This window comes from Marmota marmota, unplaced genomic scaffold (genome assembly GCF_001458135.2).
Source record: "Marmota marmota marmota unplaced genomic scaffold, marMar, whole genome shotgun sequence".
In the NCBI taxonomy this organism is placed as follows: domain Eukaryota; kingdom Metazoa; phylum Chordata; class Mammalia; order Rodentia; family Sciuridae; genus Marmota; species Marmota marmota.
Genome location: NW_026000305.1, coordinates 1,599,225 through 1,611,899, shown reverse-complemented (window position 1 = coordinate 1,611,899; position 12,675 = coordinate 1,599,225).

Here is a 12,675-nt window from a genome sequence, read left to right as displayed (position 1 = left end):
AATGTTACATTACTGAAAGTGGTGCTCACAGTAATAAATGTGTACACACATGCAAACATCCAATCTGAATACAAGATACAGAACAATTTTTGGAATAAAATGAACCAGTTTACATAATTTTTTGCAACCAGGACCAAATTAACTGGTTGACTATGAGTGACAGTGTATGCACTTCATTTTCTAAGAAATTCTTGTATGTTGACTTTCTAGGCTGATATGGCAGCTGGTAGGCCATTTATTACTAGTTCTATTTTGGTGGAAAATTCAGCCTTGTGTGTCATTTAGAGTTTGTGACACATGTACCCTCCCAAGGCTTAATGAGTTGTCTGCAGATGGGCTGTTATTTATTACAGTCATGTAGAATAAAATTGATTGTCTTCTAAAATTAATTTTTCATTTGCCTCCAGCCTTGCTTTAATAGAGGACACACAGTTGCCTGTTTGCAGAAATACTGTTTAATCACATTAATATCTCAGCCCCCCAGGCTGAAGAAGATAATTGTACAAACGAACAGCAAAATCTGTATCTTTAACTTCTTTTTATGATTAAATTATGCAAATGACTTATCTCCTGCCCTTCCAAGCACTAATCATCTAATTAGGAATGATGTGTTAAAGGGATGGTTTTGAATCAGGAAAGGGACAAATGCAGGAAGCAGAAAATGGGAGCTGACAATGGAACCACTGGAGGTATAGTAATAGGTAGTAGATAAATCTGTGTATTTGGTACAAAAAGAAATGAGGCTAGTGTATCCTAGCTATAGACTTGTCATGTGTCATCTATTGGCAGGAAATAAAATTTCCTACCTATGATGGCATCACATCTTTTTTGATATTTACTTCAAATTATTAGTAAGACAACTCTTAATGTTAAGTTTCCTGTATTCTTGAAAACTAGGTTTTTAATATCATACCCAATGAAGAGTTGGTTTGCTCTTTTATTCCATGCAGTTTAACCTGTAGCAAAGTAATGGGATTGTACATTGATCATGACTATACACAAAGCTTTTCAGATTACACTTTAAACAAAAGCAGTCCTTCCTTTTCCTGAAAAATTAAACAAGGTCAAGACATGCAAACCCAGAACAAATGTAGTCCTCTGAATAGGGAACTCAGCCTTCAATTTTTCAGCATTCCAACTAGGTGGCTACAAGATCTTCCATCAAATTTGTGCATCTACCTCCAGACATAATTGTAAAGAGTTTTTAACATAATCATCCTATTTAGTTGTGGACATAATAATTCCATACAATATATTTATTTATTAGCAATAGCAATTATATTAATAATTAGTGATCATAATATTATTAATAAGTCTTATTATTAATTTTCCTTAGTAACCATGTCAAACTTTATATGTGAGTATGGTAGCTGGTAGGCCATTTATTACTACAGTGATAGACATAAAACATGGATATAAGTACTTAAATTTTTTTCAGTTTGTTGGTTTGAGAGTAAAATATGATTTATTGTATTCTTATAATAATGTGAAACAAATAATAATACCTAAGACCATAGAATTGAAATTAAGTTTACTGTGGATATTTTAGAACCTCCTCAAAACCTTTGGTACAGGTACATTTGTGGGATTCAGAAATCATAGTGTTTATGTTATTTCAATAAAGTCCTTCATTGATTTGAATTTTGTGCTTTAGTTGTTTTATACAGTCAGCTCCAGTGTATTTTCTTTATATAATATAAATTATTTCCCCAAGCATTTGAGAACAAACTCTCAGTAAATATATCCTAAGTAGAACACAAACAAAACTTTGTGGACAAGATAATTTTTTTCAAGCCTTGCAATCAACTGTCATTCTGCTATTATTTCCACTTTAGCTTCTTGTGTATTGTTGGTGCAGGTTACTAAAGACTATCCCTACTGGCCACTATTCTTTATTGAAGTGTGGTAGGTCCTTACTATATTGATGCCAACAGGTTACAGTCCTTTATTTAGCATCTTTGCTTGTTAAGAGTGGCATCAAACTATAGTTTATTTGTTTTACTGGAAAAGAGTTTGGTACTTATTTGGACAATTGAAGCAAATGATGTGTGTGTGTGTGTGTGTGTGTCTCTACCAGGGATGGAGCCCAGAGGTACTTTATCACTAAGCTACATCCCCAGTCCTTCCTATTTTTATTTTGAGACAGGGTATCTCTTAGTTACTAAGGCTGGATGCAAACTTGTGATCCTCCTGCTTCAGCCTCCTGAGTCATTGGGATTACAGATGTGCACAACCACATCCAGAAAGTCTCACTTATTGAACTTTCCAAAGTTGACTTTTTATTGAACGTTATTCAGGAGATTGGGCACATGCATTCCTCTGGAGGAAAGATAGCCTTTTATAGATTTTTATGATGAAGAGAAGACTGCCTCCAGGATTGCACTGAATTCAGAAGGGCCAATTTAGTCTATGTAAGTGAGGGTGAATCCTTTAAGACTTAGTCCATTACATTCCATTTGAAAACTAACACAATTGTTACATTTTCCCAAACAAAAGTGGTGCTTGACCATATGATGCAAAAAAATATTCCCTGAAAGTGGCTATGCCCCTGTTAATGTATCCTTTTTTTAAAGATTAATTCTCAGAGTCATTGGTGTGGTTTTCCAGTAAGTCTAAATAAGTTAAACAGACATTTGGATTTAAAGGAACCAAAGAAGAATGGTTTGAATATTTGTGAGTAGTAATAATTGATTTTATAGTCCCTGGATTCTAGTAAGTTTTCTCCTCAAATGCCATTTGTACATGACCATAGAACAATGATATTCAAACTCATTTTTATTATTTTATTATAGTAAAATAAATATTTTTATTATTTACACAAATATTTTAAAAATCTGCTTTATTTGGTTGGGAGAGTTATGAGATTTTTGTCTGAGTCATGCCATTGAGTGTTATGCACTCCTCTTTAGCTCTTAAAGGCACCTCTGCAGAGTCTCTGGGTTATGAGAAACAGATTTTAAAACATAGTGTGGAACAATTAAATTCTATATGAATAATATTGAGAAAGTTGGAAACAATTTGAATCTAAAATGCCAGTATTATTTTTCTTTATTCAAAGCCAAAAATAAAGGTTGCATAAACAAGCTGATTATCCATCAAATAGGGGATTAGGCACCCTCCACACAGGAGAATTGAAAAAACTCAGCGAGGCTTATCATCTGCTGTTGTATTATAGCAAGAATTATGATATCACTTTCTTCCAATTCTAAACCACACCACTGGGCTTTTTATAGACTTTAGGAGTATTCAGAGGAATAAAAAGTATGGACTATTAACTTGCTACTTTCTCTTCCTCTTCAATAATTGGAAATGGTGAATGATCTTCTGAAAATGTTAGGGTAATAATCAATATATGGCAACTTGGTATATGCCAAACCTTAGTAAATGGTCTAGGGGCAAAAAAAAATATGTTTGCCTCAGGAGAATTTTACCTTTAGAGTCAACCTTCTCAGTTTCTTCAGAATGTCGGAAGCAAACTCAGTAGCTTTTCAAAATGCTCATCTCATGACTGTGATTTTTTCCCCTTTTCTTTAATCCCTTATTTATTCTGTGTGGTGGTAGGGACTCTTAATGAGATAGGACAGGGTCTAACCCCAGGCTGTAATTTCTAGGTAATTAGTTCAAGAGGAAGGGGAAGAATATATATATGTTTTTAAAGTTTGCTAAAGGGCCTGATTCGTTACCCAGTACATTCTTTACCTTTTGGCATGCTCAATTGTCTAGAATCTTGCCCTTAGTTAATACCAGTTTTCTGGTAATAATTAATTTATTTTTGCCTTATTTTTGTAGGGTTGATATTATAGTAATAGTGTACATTTATTGAGCGTCATCTATGAGCCAGACACTAGTCTTGGGACTTGTCCAGTTTAATCCTCACAATGACCTTACAAGTTATCTATTGTCAGTGTGTTTTTACAGTTAAGAGGACCAAACCTCAGGGAAATTAGGTAAATTACTGATAATAACAGTTAGACAATGTACAGCCAGGAATTCTTTAATATTATAAAATTCTATAATAACCAAAATAATACCTTAAATACAAATTTGTCAATTATAGCATCATTTGATCAGGCTTGAGGAAAGGATATTTTAAATAAGAACACAAAACTGCAGTTATCTTTTTTGGGCTGTGAAAAATACAGAACATATCTTGAACATTGATATAAATGATTGCATTTCATAGAGGTGGTAACATTGGAAAATGCCAGATTTTTTTTTCAAATCTACTTTTTTCAAGTTCTGATTATAAAATGGGATAGCAATTGTCATTTGTATAATGAATATCTATTTATTTTGACAAGTCACTTATTCATTGACCTTACCAATAAAATCTCCAAAACTGAAGAATGAATTTCAGGGGGAAATAGAATTTTTGAACCTACCATTGTTCTGTTTCTCTTGTCTATTGCCTTTAAAAGATAAAATGGTGTTTGGAAGACAGGTAGTAACTATCCTCTAAAAAATAATTCAGGCTGTTGAATGTTAAGTAGGATGTTTATAGGGAGCTATAAACTGGAAAAAGTCTTACATCTCTGCTGCACAGGATTTAATTATGCAATTTGCTGTGACTTCAAGGAGAATGAAAGACCAGGTTTCACATAATCTTGCAAAGGATGCATATTGGGGAAAGGAATAATGAGAATCCATACAAATTGGGGGCCAGACCCTAGGCAAAGGTATAGAATATCTAAGTCCACTAACAATTTTATAATGATAGTGGTGGTCTAAATTGTAGGGCACATGTGAATTTTCTTGTTCATATATATAATTTTTGCATGATACCTTTATCAAGTTAAAATCATCTTATGTGCAGATGGAGGTACCTAGTATTAGAAAAATTATGTGTTATCAAAGGCAAACTGGCAATGGTGGGAAAGAAAAGGGAATGTATTTCTTTGAGTCCTCTAGTCATTAGATACTGTTTCCTATAATATCAATTATTTTTCATATAATTCAATTTATTATGTATCATTTAGTAGCTTATAAGCAGTAGTTAATGAAGTATTGTATAAGATGGCAATACAATTTCATGAATGGTAGTGCATGAGCAAAGTGAGATGTTGAACTGGAAATTGTGGAAACATGGTCAAAGGTATCAGCTGCCTGGAAGTTAAAATTGATAGCATTAGAAGATTTCTCCAGAAATTTTGGCCTGGCATAAATTGCCATTGAAGTACACAGAAAAGGTTTAGGTAGGATTCCTCCTTGAAAATATTATCATATAAGGGAGAAGCTAAAAGAAATTTTAGTTAATGTATAATTCTTATTAATAACTAAAACGGTAGATTCCATCTAACTTACGTGGACTTTTAGGAAAAAAATTTACAGCAATTTCTTCCAATATGAGTCTATGAAGGTACCAGGATATATATAGGTCTGAGATTCCACTTTGAGAAAGGAGGAAACTTTACTACATAGAATTTCAAAAAGATAGTGATAAAGTTAGTGGAAACATACTAAGAACATGGGATAAAGGTAATAATACTGGAGACCCAGACTTTAGTTATTGTCATATACTACTAAAATAGTTTGCACATAACTACTGGCCCCAATTTCCAGAGACTGCTGATCAGGAAATTCTATGACGATGATAAAAGAAATGATTTTATCAATTAGATAGCCTATTTAACCCCAAATAAAGTAAATTTGTAAAATTTCATGTGATATGGTGCAGTATAGGTATTTTTATCTGTACAATTGATAAATGAAAGGGCCACCAAATTGCACTTCCAGACATTCCAGTCTCTGCTGAGGATGTAACTTGGGAGGGTCTTTAAGTCCACTCTTTCTCTGGTTTCCACTATTATTACTATAAATAAAGAAATAAAGGAAAATAAGAGAGAGAGTGATTGAAACTCAGAATGTATCAGTAGTTGAAGAAAGTTGTATTGCCTCGTGCATTCTTTGTTGTTGTCGTTTTTGTTTTATTTTTTTGAGAAAGGATCTTACTATATTCTTCAGGCTAGTCCTGAACTTATGGGCTCAAGTGATCTTGCTCATCCTCCTAAAGAGCTGGGACTACTAAAGTATGCCACCATGTCTGACATTGTATTGTCCTTTATTCTTTTTTGCTCTTTGTTCTTTATTTTCTGATACAGATAAGAAGCTATTCTTTGATGGTGCTTATGATAGAGTATTTGTCTGTGGTTATACAACTGATTTTATCAGATAGGGTAATGATACCAGTTTCTATCTTTTTAATATCACTTGCCCTGTGGTTAGCTGAATAAATGCCTCCACACAGATGTCCACCTGTTTATCCCCAGAATTTGTGAATACAACCACACATGGCAACAGGGATTTTGCTGATGTGATTAAAGTTAAGGACATTAAAATGGAGGCGATTATCCCAGATTATCTGAGTGTATCTACTATAATCATAAGAGTCCTTTTAAGACCAAAGTAGGAAGAACAGAATCTGTAGTAGGAGATATGATGATGGAAATAAGAGGCTGAAGTGATGGAATGAAAGGATCATGAGCCAAGAAATGTAGTCATCCTTTAAAAACTGAAAAAGGCAAGGAAACATTCTACCTTGAAGGAATCACCTTTATTGACCCTTTGAGTTCAGAATTCTGCTCACCAGAACTGTAAGAGAACAAGTTTGTATTATTTTAAGCCACTAAATTTCTGGTAATTATTACAGCAGCAACAGGAAACTAATACATGCCTTAAGCTTCAGTGTCTCCCCCATTGAATCAGCACATGACAGAACACATGGTAAACAACCAACATTTATTGATTGACTACTATTCCAAAAAAGCTAGGAAAAGATTAAATAGGAGTGACTCTGAGAACATTTAAATAACCAGTGGATGGTTGTTGAAAAGGATTTGAGAGATTTTCAACTTTTCTGTAAATTATTGAATTTGTCTTAAGTAAATTAAGGACCATTGTAGGTAAATTCTATACAAAACACTAAATAATTCCATATCAATGCACAAATATTTAGAAAGTATGTGAAGTTAGTAGTTTTTAGAAAATTAAACATTGTATGTTTTCATTTAGCGGATATGTCTTAGTGCAAAAGATCATCTATATTATTATTCACATCATGAGAATTAAAATCTAAATATTTTAATTAGAAAGAAAGATAACCTGGGGTGTTTGGGGGTCTTTGTTTGCATTCACCTTCATGAACCATGTTAGTGAACAGATGTCAGTTAATTACTTATTAAGACTCCATGAGATTGATAAGTTTGAATAATTGAAAAGAGAAAGTACAAATAGGCATGTTTAAGATAATTCTAACCTCTATGATTCCATAACAGCCTTGGAATGAGTTATATAATGGGTTAGTTTAGTCTGAAGATCCTCAGGTTAGGTGAATTAGTAATCTTGAGACTATAAATAAGAATTTTCTTAGGGTATAGTACCAAAATTCTCAATACAACCATATAGATTATAGCTGATTAGTAATAAGCAAAATACAAGAAAACACGTTTTAATGTCTTCATGACACTGAAACATCTTATGAATGAAATTTGTTATCTTTGCATTACCCAGTGATCACTCGTTCTGTTTCTTCCATCGAGTTAATAATGTTACCCAATCCCGTGGACTTTTGATTATAGTATTTTTAAAAAAATTTTCACTACCTTTGTTTTTCACATTTAAATTACCGGATCCTCCTAATTCATTCATTCTTTCTTCCTTCCTTCCCTTTTTTTTTTTTTTTTGGTACTGAGGATTGAACTTAGGGCAGTCGACCACTGAGCCACATCCCCAGCCCTATTTTGTATTTTATTTAGAGACAGGGTCTCACTGAGTTACTTAGTTAGCAGCCTCACAGTTGCTGAGGGTGGCTTTGAACTTGCGATCCTCCTGCCTCAGCCTCCTGAGCCACTGGGATTACAGCTGTGCACCACTACACCTGTCCCTACTAATTCTTTCTTCTCAATGTCTTGGAGACCATCCCTTTTCTGCATCTTAATTCATTAACAATTCATTACTTTATATAATGCTTCAATTCTCCTGACTTGAAATGTTCTTTCCTGGAAAATCCTCCCTGTTGCTTACTACTAATGCTTGTCCTTTACTCTTACAAGACTACTTCAACATTTTAAAAAAATTCTCTTGATTACTTATTCAGCCTTGATTCCTTTTTAGTCTTACCATGTTTACTAACAATTACTGATTACTTGACTTGGCTTTGTAGGTGAGGCAATATTGGACCATACTCTCTGTGGCATTCTTATTGCTAGCTAGGTATATTGACCTCAACTTTGTTAATGTTCCAAATGTGTGTAGTATCTCTTCAGTGTTTTTCAATGCAGTTTCAGATTTAAACACAGGCAAGTTTCACATAACAAATTTTGAAAAACACAAGTCTTGTATATTATGTTCCTTCTACAAAAAAGTGCCTTACAAATACATCATAGAAGCTGAATTAAGTATTGAGCTTAATTGAAACATTATAGTCAATATTAAATCATGCACATAGATGCTTACTATTTAATGTTTGTAACCAGTTGCACATTAATAATGAAAAATATTGCTCTGAGTCATGTGAAACAGTGAAAAATTCATTACTGCATATAAAATGTGGTGTATGTTTGTGTAGAGCCTAGCACAGTACCTGTCACATACTGAATGTCCAGTTAATGGTAAATAACAACAGTAATATTTGTAAATGATCCAATCTTCCTTTAAGGGTGATGAAATAGAGATTTAGTGGGTTGCTAGAAGTTTTGTCTTGGTTAACTCTATGCAACCTTCCACAATAAATTTAGCAAGTAATATTCACTTCTAAGACTATATTTAACACTAGGACAATAATGGTGGACTCCCAAAAAGTAAATCACCAATTCCTCTTTCCTAAATTCAAGGAATCCTATTGAGTAAACAATATGTGCACATGTGAAACAACAAAAGAATATAATTCTTAAACTTGTGATGTAGACTTTTACGTTCTGTAGAAATTTAGAAATGCAGGGATTGATTCTTGATTTTTTAAAAGAAATTCTGCTTTTCATTTATCTTGGGTAGTGTGAAAAATCAAAACTTTCTTATACTTACATATTTAAACTATATAAACTCTAAGAATTACACTTTTCTTGTGCAGTATAGTGCCCTCTGGTGAATGTTCATTCCAACATAAGAATTCTATTTTAGTCATATTTTTGTGAAGTTATAATTTCATGAATCTTTACTAGAAAATAAATTCTATTTGCCTGTTAGATTCCACAAAATAATGACATGCTAAATAAAAGAAAGATGCCAATCTAGTTTTTAATTAAAAATTTAAAATGATTCTAACTTAAGCCCATGTAAGTTTACTTTAGTCAGTATAACAAAATTTGGTCTGCTTTCTTTCTTCAATTACCCTCCTATGTGAGAAGTAGATTAAACTTTCTGCATTTATTGATAGGGTTGAAAGTTGCTACTTTTGCATTTTTAAAGATAAGGTGGTTATATTGATATTTAATGAAAATGAAGTCAAGGATAGTATTATTCTATATGGAAAACAATTTGATCATTAGGCTCAATTATCAAATACCAAACTGGAGTGTACTAGTTTCCCCCCTGGTTAAGCCATAAATTACCTTAACTCTCTCTTTATAACATACTTGCATAATGAAATAGAGTTTGCTTTCTTTTTTGGACACAATCAAAGCTAGTTCATGTAAAAAAATGTTCTGAAACATTATAGCAAGTCAAGACAAATAGTTAGTTATGTTAGATATACTTAAAGAATATTTTTTGTGTTATGTTGATGATGAAGATTTTTGAGTATAACTATTTATGACTTATGCACAATTCTTGACTTCTCTCAAGGAATCAAACCACATTTCACTAAATCAAAAGAGGTGAATCTTGAAATAACAATGATTGTCCTTACCATTTTTTTGAAAGAGGCGGTCTTGCTATGTTGCCAGACTAGTCTCAAACATCTGGGCTCAAGTGATTCTCCCACCTCTGCCTCCTTAATAGCTGGGACTACAGATATAGAACACCATGCCCAGCTTCTTATGAGCTTTTAAATTCCAGGAACCAAGAACTCTTTCAGAGAGTTTATATATCAAGACAGATGTACAGTTATTCACAGTGTAACTAACTGCAGGTTCCGTCTACCATTTGTGAATGATTATATTTTTGAGACCTGATTATGGCACTTAAAATTACATTCACATATTTTTGTGTGTTTTTAAGTCAACATAGGCCTAAGGAACTATATTGTGAATTCTGCTAATTATTCATAACTCAACTTTTCTGTCTGTTCACATCATTGTGATGTGATCTTCTTGCCCCACTAGTAACTTCTATGCATATCACTTGAAACTTCCTTCTGAACTGACAGATTGATGTAATTGATTAGAATTTTGTTTGACATAGAAAGAAAGCAGGCTGCCCCAATTGAGCTAATTTGACTGAGAGAGAGAAATTGGCATTGAGCTGTTTTTTTTTTTTCCTTTGCAAAGATATCAAAGCCATCCATGTAAAACTTGGTCAAGTGAATACACATCTTATGTTGGGAAATTTATTTATATGAGAGAGAAAGAGAGATATTACATGGCACCACATAAATATATATAATTTTATGTGTCAATTAAAAATAACTTTTATTGTTAAGAAATGATGATCTTATCATAATTGAGATATCAAGAGTCTAAGATATCTAACATAAAATTAATAGTTGTTTGGGATGCATTGCTATTCATATGACTTTTGCTAGTACTTCCCAGAATTGGCTGAGTACTATTTGGAAAGGTCTGATCTCAGTAGTAATTGGTTCTTTTGGAAATTGAATAAATTTTCCAGGTATATTGAACACTAAGTGTGTCTTCATGGAGTAGCCTAAGGATACTATATTTAGAATGATGTGTTTCAATTGACTTGCAGCATACAAAAGTGGTAAATGGATATTCAGAGCGTTACCGTGACATCTGAGACATTTATACTTTTCAATGTTTAATTTACGGTAAAATTTATTTTATTATTAGTTTTGGTGTTGGGGATTGAATCAGGACCTCACACATGGTAAGCCTGTACCCTACCAACAACCTAGAAATCCAGCCCAATATACTAATTCTTAAAAGGAACAAAAATTAATTCAGAAACACTTTTCTGACTGGAATTAAAATGATACATGATAAGAATTCATTTAGAGGAAATTATTTTCTGCCTAGCCCAAGTCAAATAATATAATAAAAGATAGCATGAATTAAAATTAATTAGGAATGGAAAGTAATTTACACTTTATTTTTTTAGTAATTTATATTTTAAAGAATGATCACCTATCTTATTTTCATGGGATTATTTCACTAGTGCCTATTTTATAGGTAAGGGAACTGAGTCTAAAGAAAATATGTGACTTATCCAGGTCCAGGGCTACATAGTAGGTAAGAGTTGTGTAACACTTCTGTCAAGTATATTTCTCTAAGAATGTCCTACAGAAAATGAGTTTTGAAAAGTTTTAAAAGATTTCCCTCCCAAATGACAGGAATTTTAAGTTTTCTCTCCCTAACGAGGGATAATTTTATTTTAAAATAAGTCTAGGAAACAATGAGTTAAGTAGGGGTTTTTAATGGTAGTATATATGTGGATATTACAATAGTCAGTATTTTCAAACTTTTGTGGTTTAGAATGCTTTTCTTTTCACAGAGCTTTTCCTGAAATTGGTGTGTCTTATAATTTATTTTGGGAAGTTCTATTTCAGGGCCTTGATCTCAGAGAATTGTCAAAGTCAACAGAGTCATGGTAATTCAAGGTATAACTTCTCTTTGAGTTATTTTGATCTTATTATATAAATCTTCAAGGTTCAATCTAAAATGGTCTTAATATAAGGATTTTTTTTTAAAAAACAAGAAGCTGAGGGAAGCATTTAAGCAGCAAGAGGGGCATTCTAAGTGCCTCTCAAATTGTACTACTTAAACAACTGTCTATTCTATATTTGAAAGGAGGACCTATGTGGCTGATAAAGAAACAATTAGAGCTTTTGCATAAGGATATGATTATATATTTTTTACTTCCTTCTTATTTATAAGGAAGGCAACCCATAAATGATTTATGCTTTTTACTTATAAAAACAGAACTAAATATTCTAGCCCTTGGGTACTTAAAAATATCATTTGAAAATAATGGGAAAGGTACTCACTCGCCTTAGGGTGTTGAATATAATTTTCCTTTTGTAGTGTATTTATTTTATTTACTTTAACAATTTAATTCAATAATGTGTTTGTTGAGTGAATAAAATAATGTATAAATGGATAAAATGCATGCCATAAATATTGTTCCATATGAACAAGGCATTGATGAAATTTCAATAATAACTAAGATTTTATTTTCTATGTTCAAAAAATTCATAATAGAGTAATAACACTTTTACCTTGTGCCTACTCCAAGTCAATACATTTATGCTTTACAAAGTACTTTTACATCTGTTCTTTCACTGAATCTTCATAAAACTTTATAAGTTAGGTAGAGCAGATTTTTCTCTCATTTATAAGGATGGAAAATAAATTGTTTGGGGTTGTACTGCTAATAAGTAATAGAAGGGCTAGTGTAATTGTTCTGTATGTGTGGAAAGCCAAATCCTAATCAATCTCTTGTTAGGAATGTGTTACTCATGAACCACACCCAAATTACTCTCTTCAGTCTGCATTACCTATGAATTTTCACTACTTGTTGCATGCATTCAACTTGTTCTTAAGTCTTTTTTTTTTTTTTTTTTTT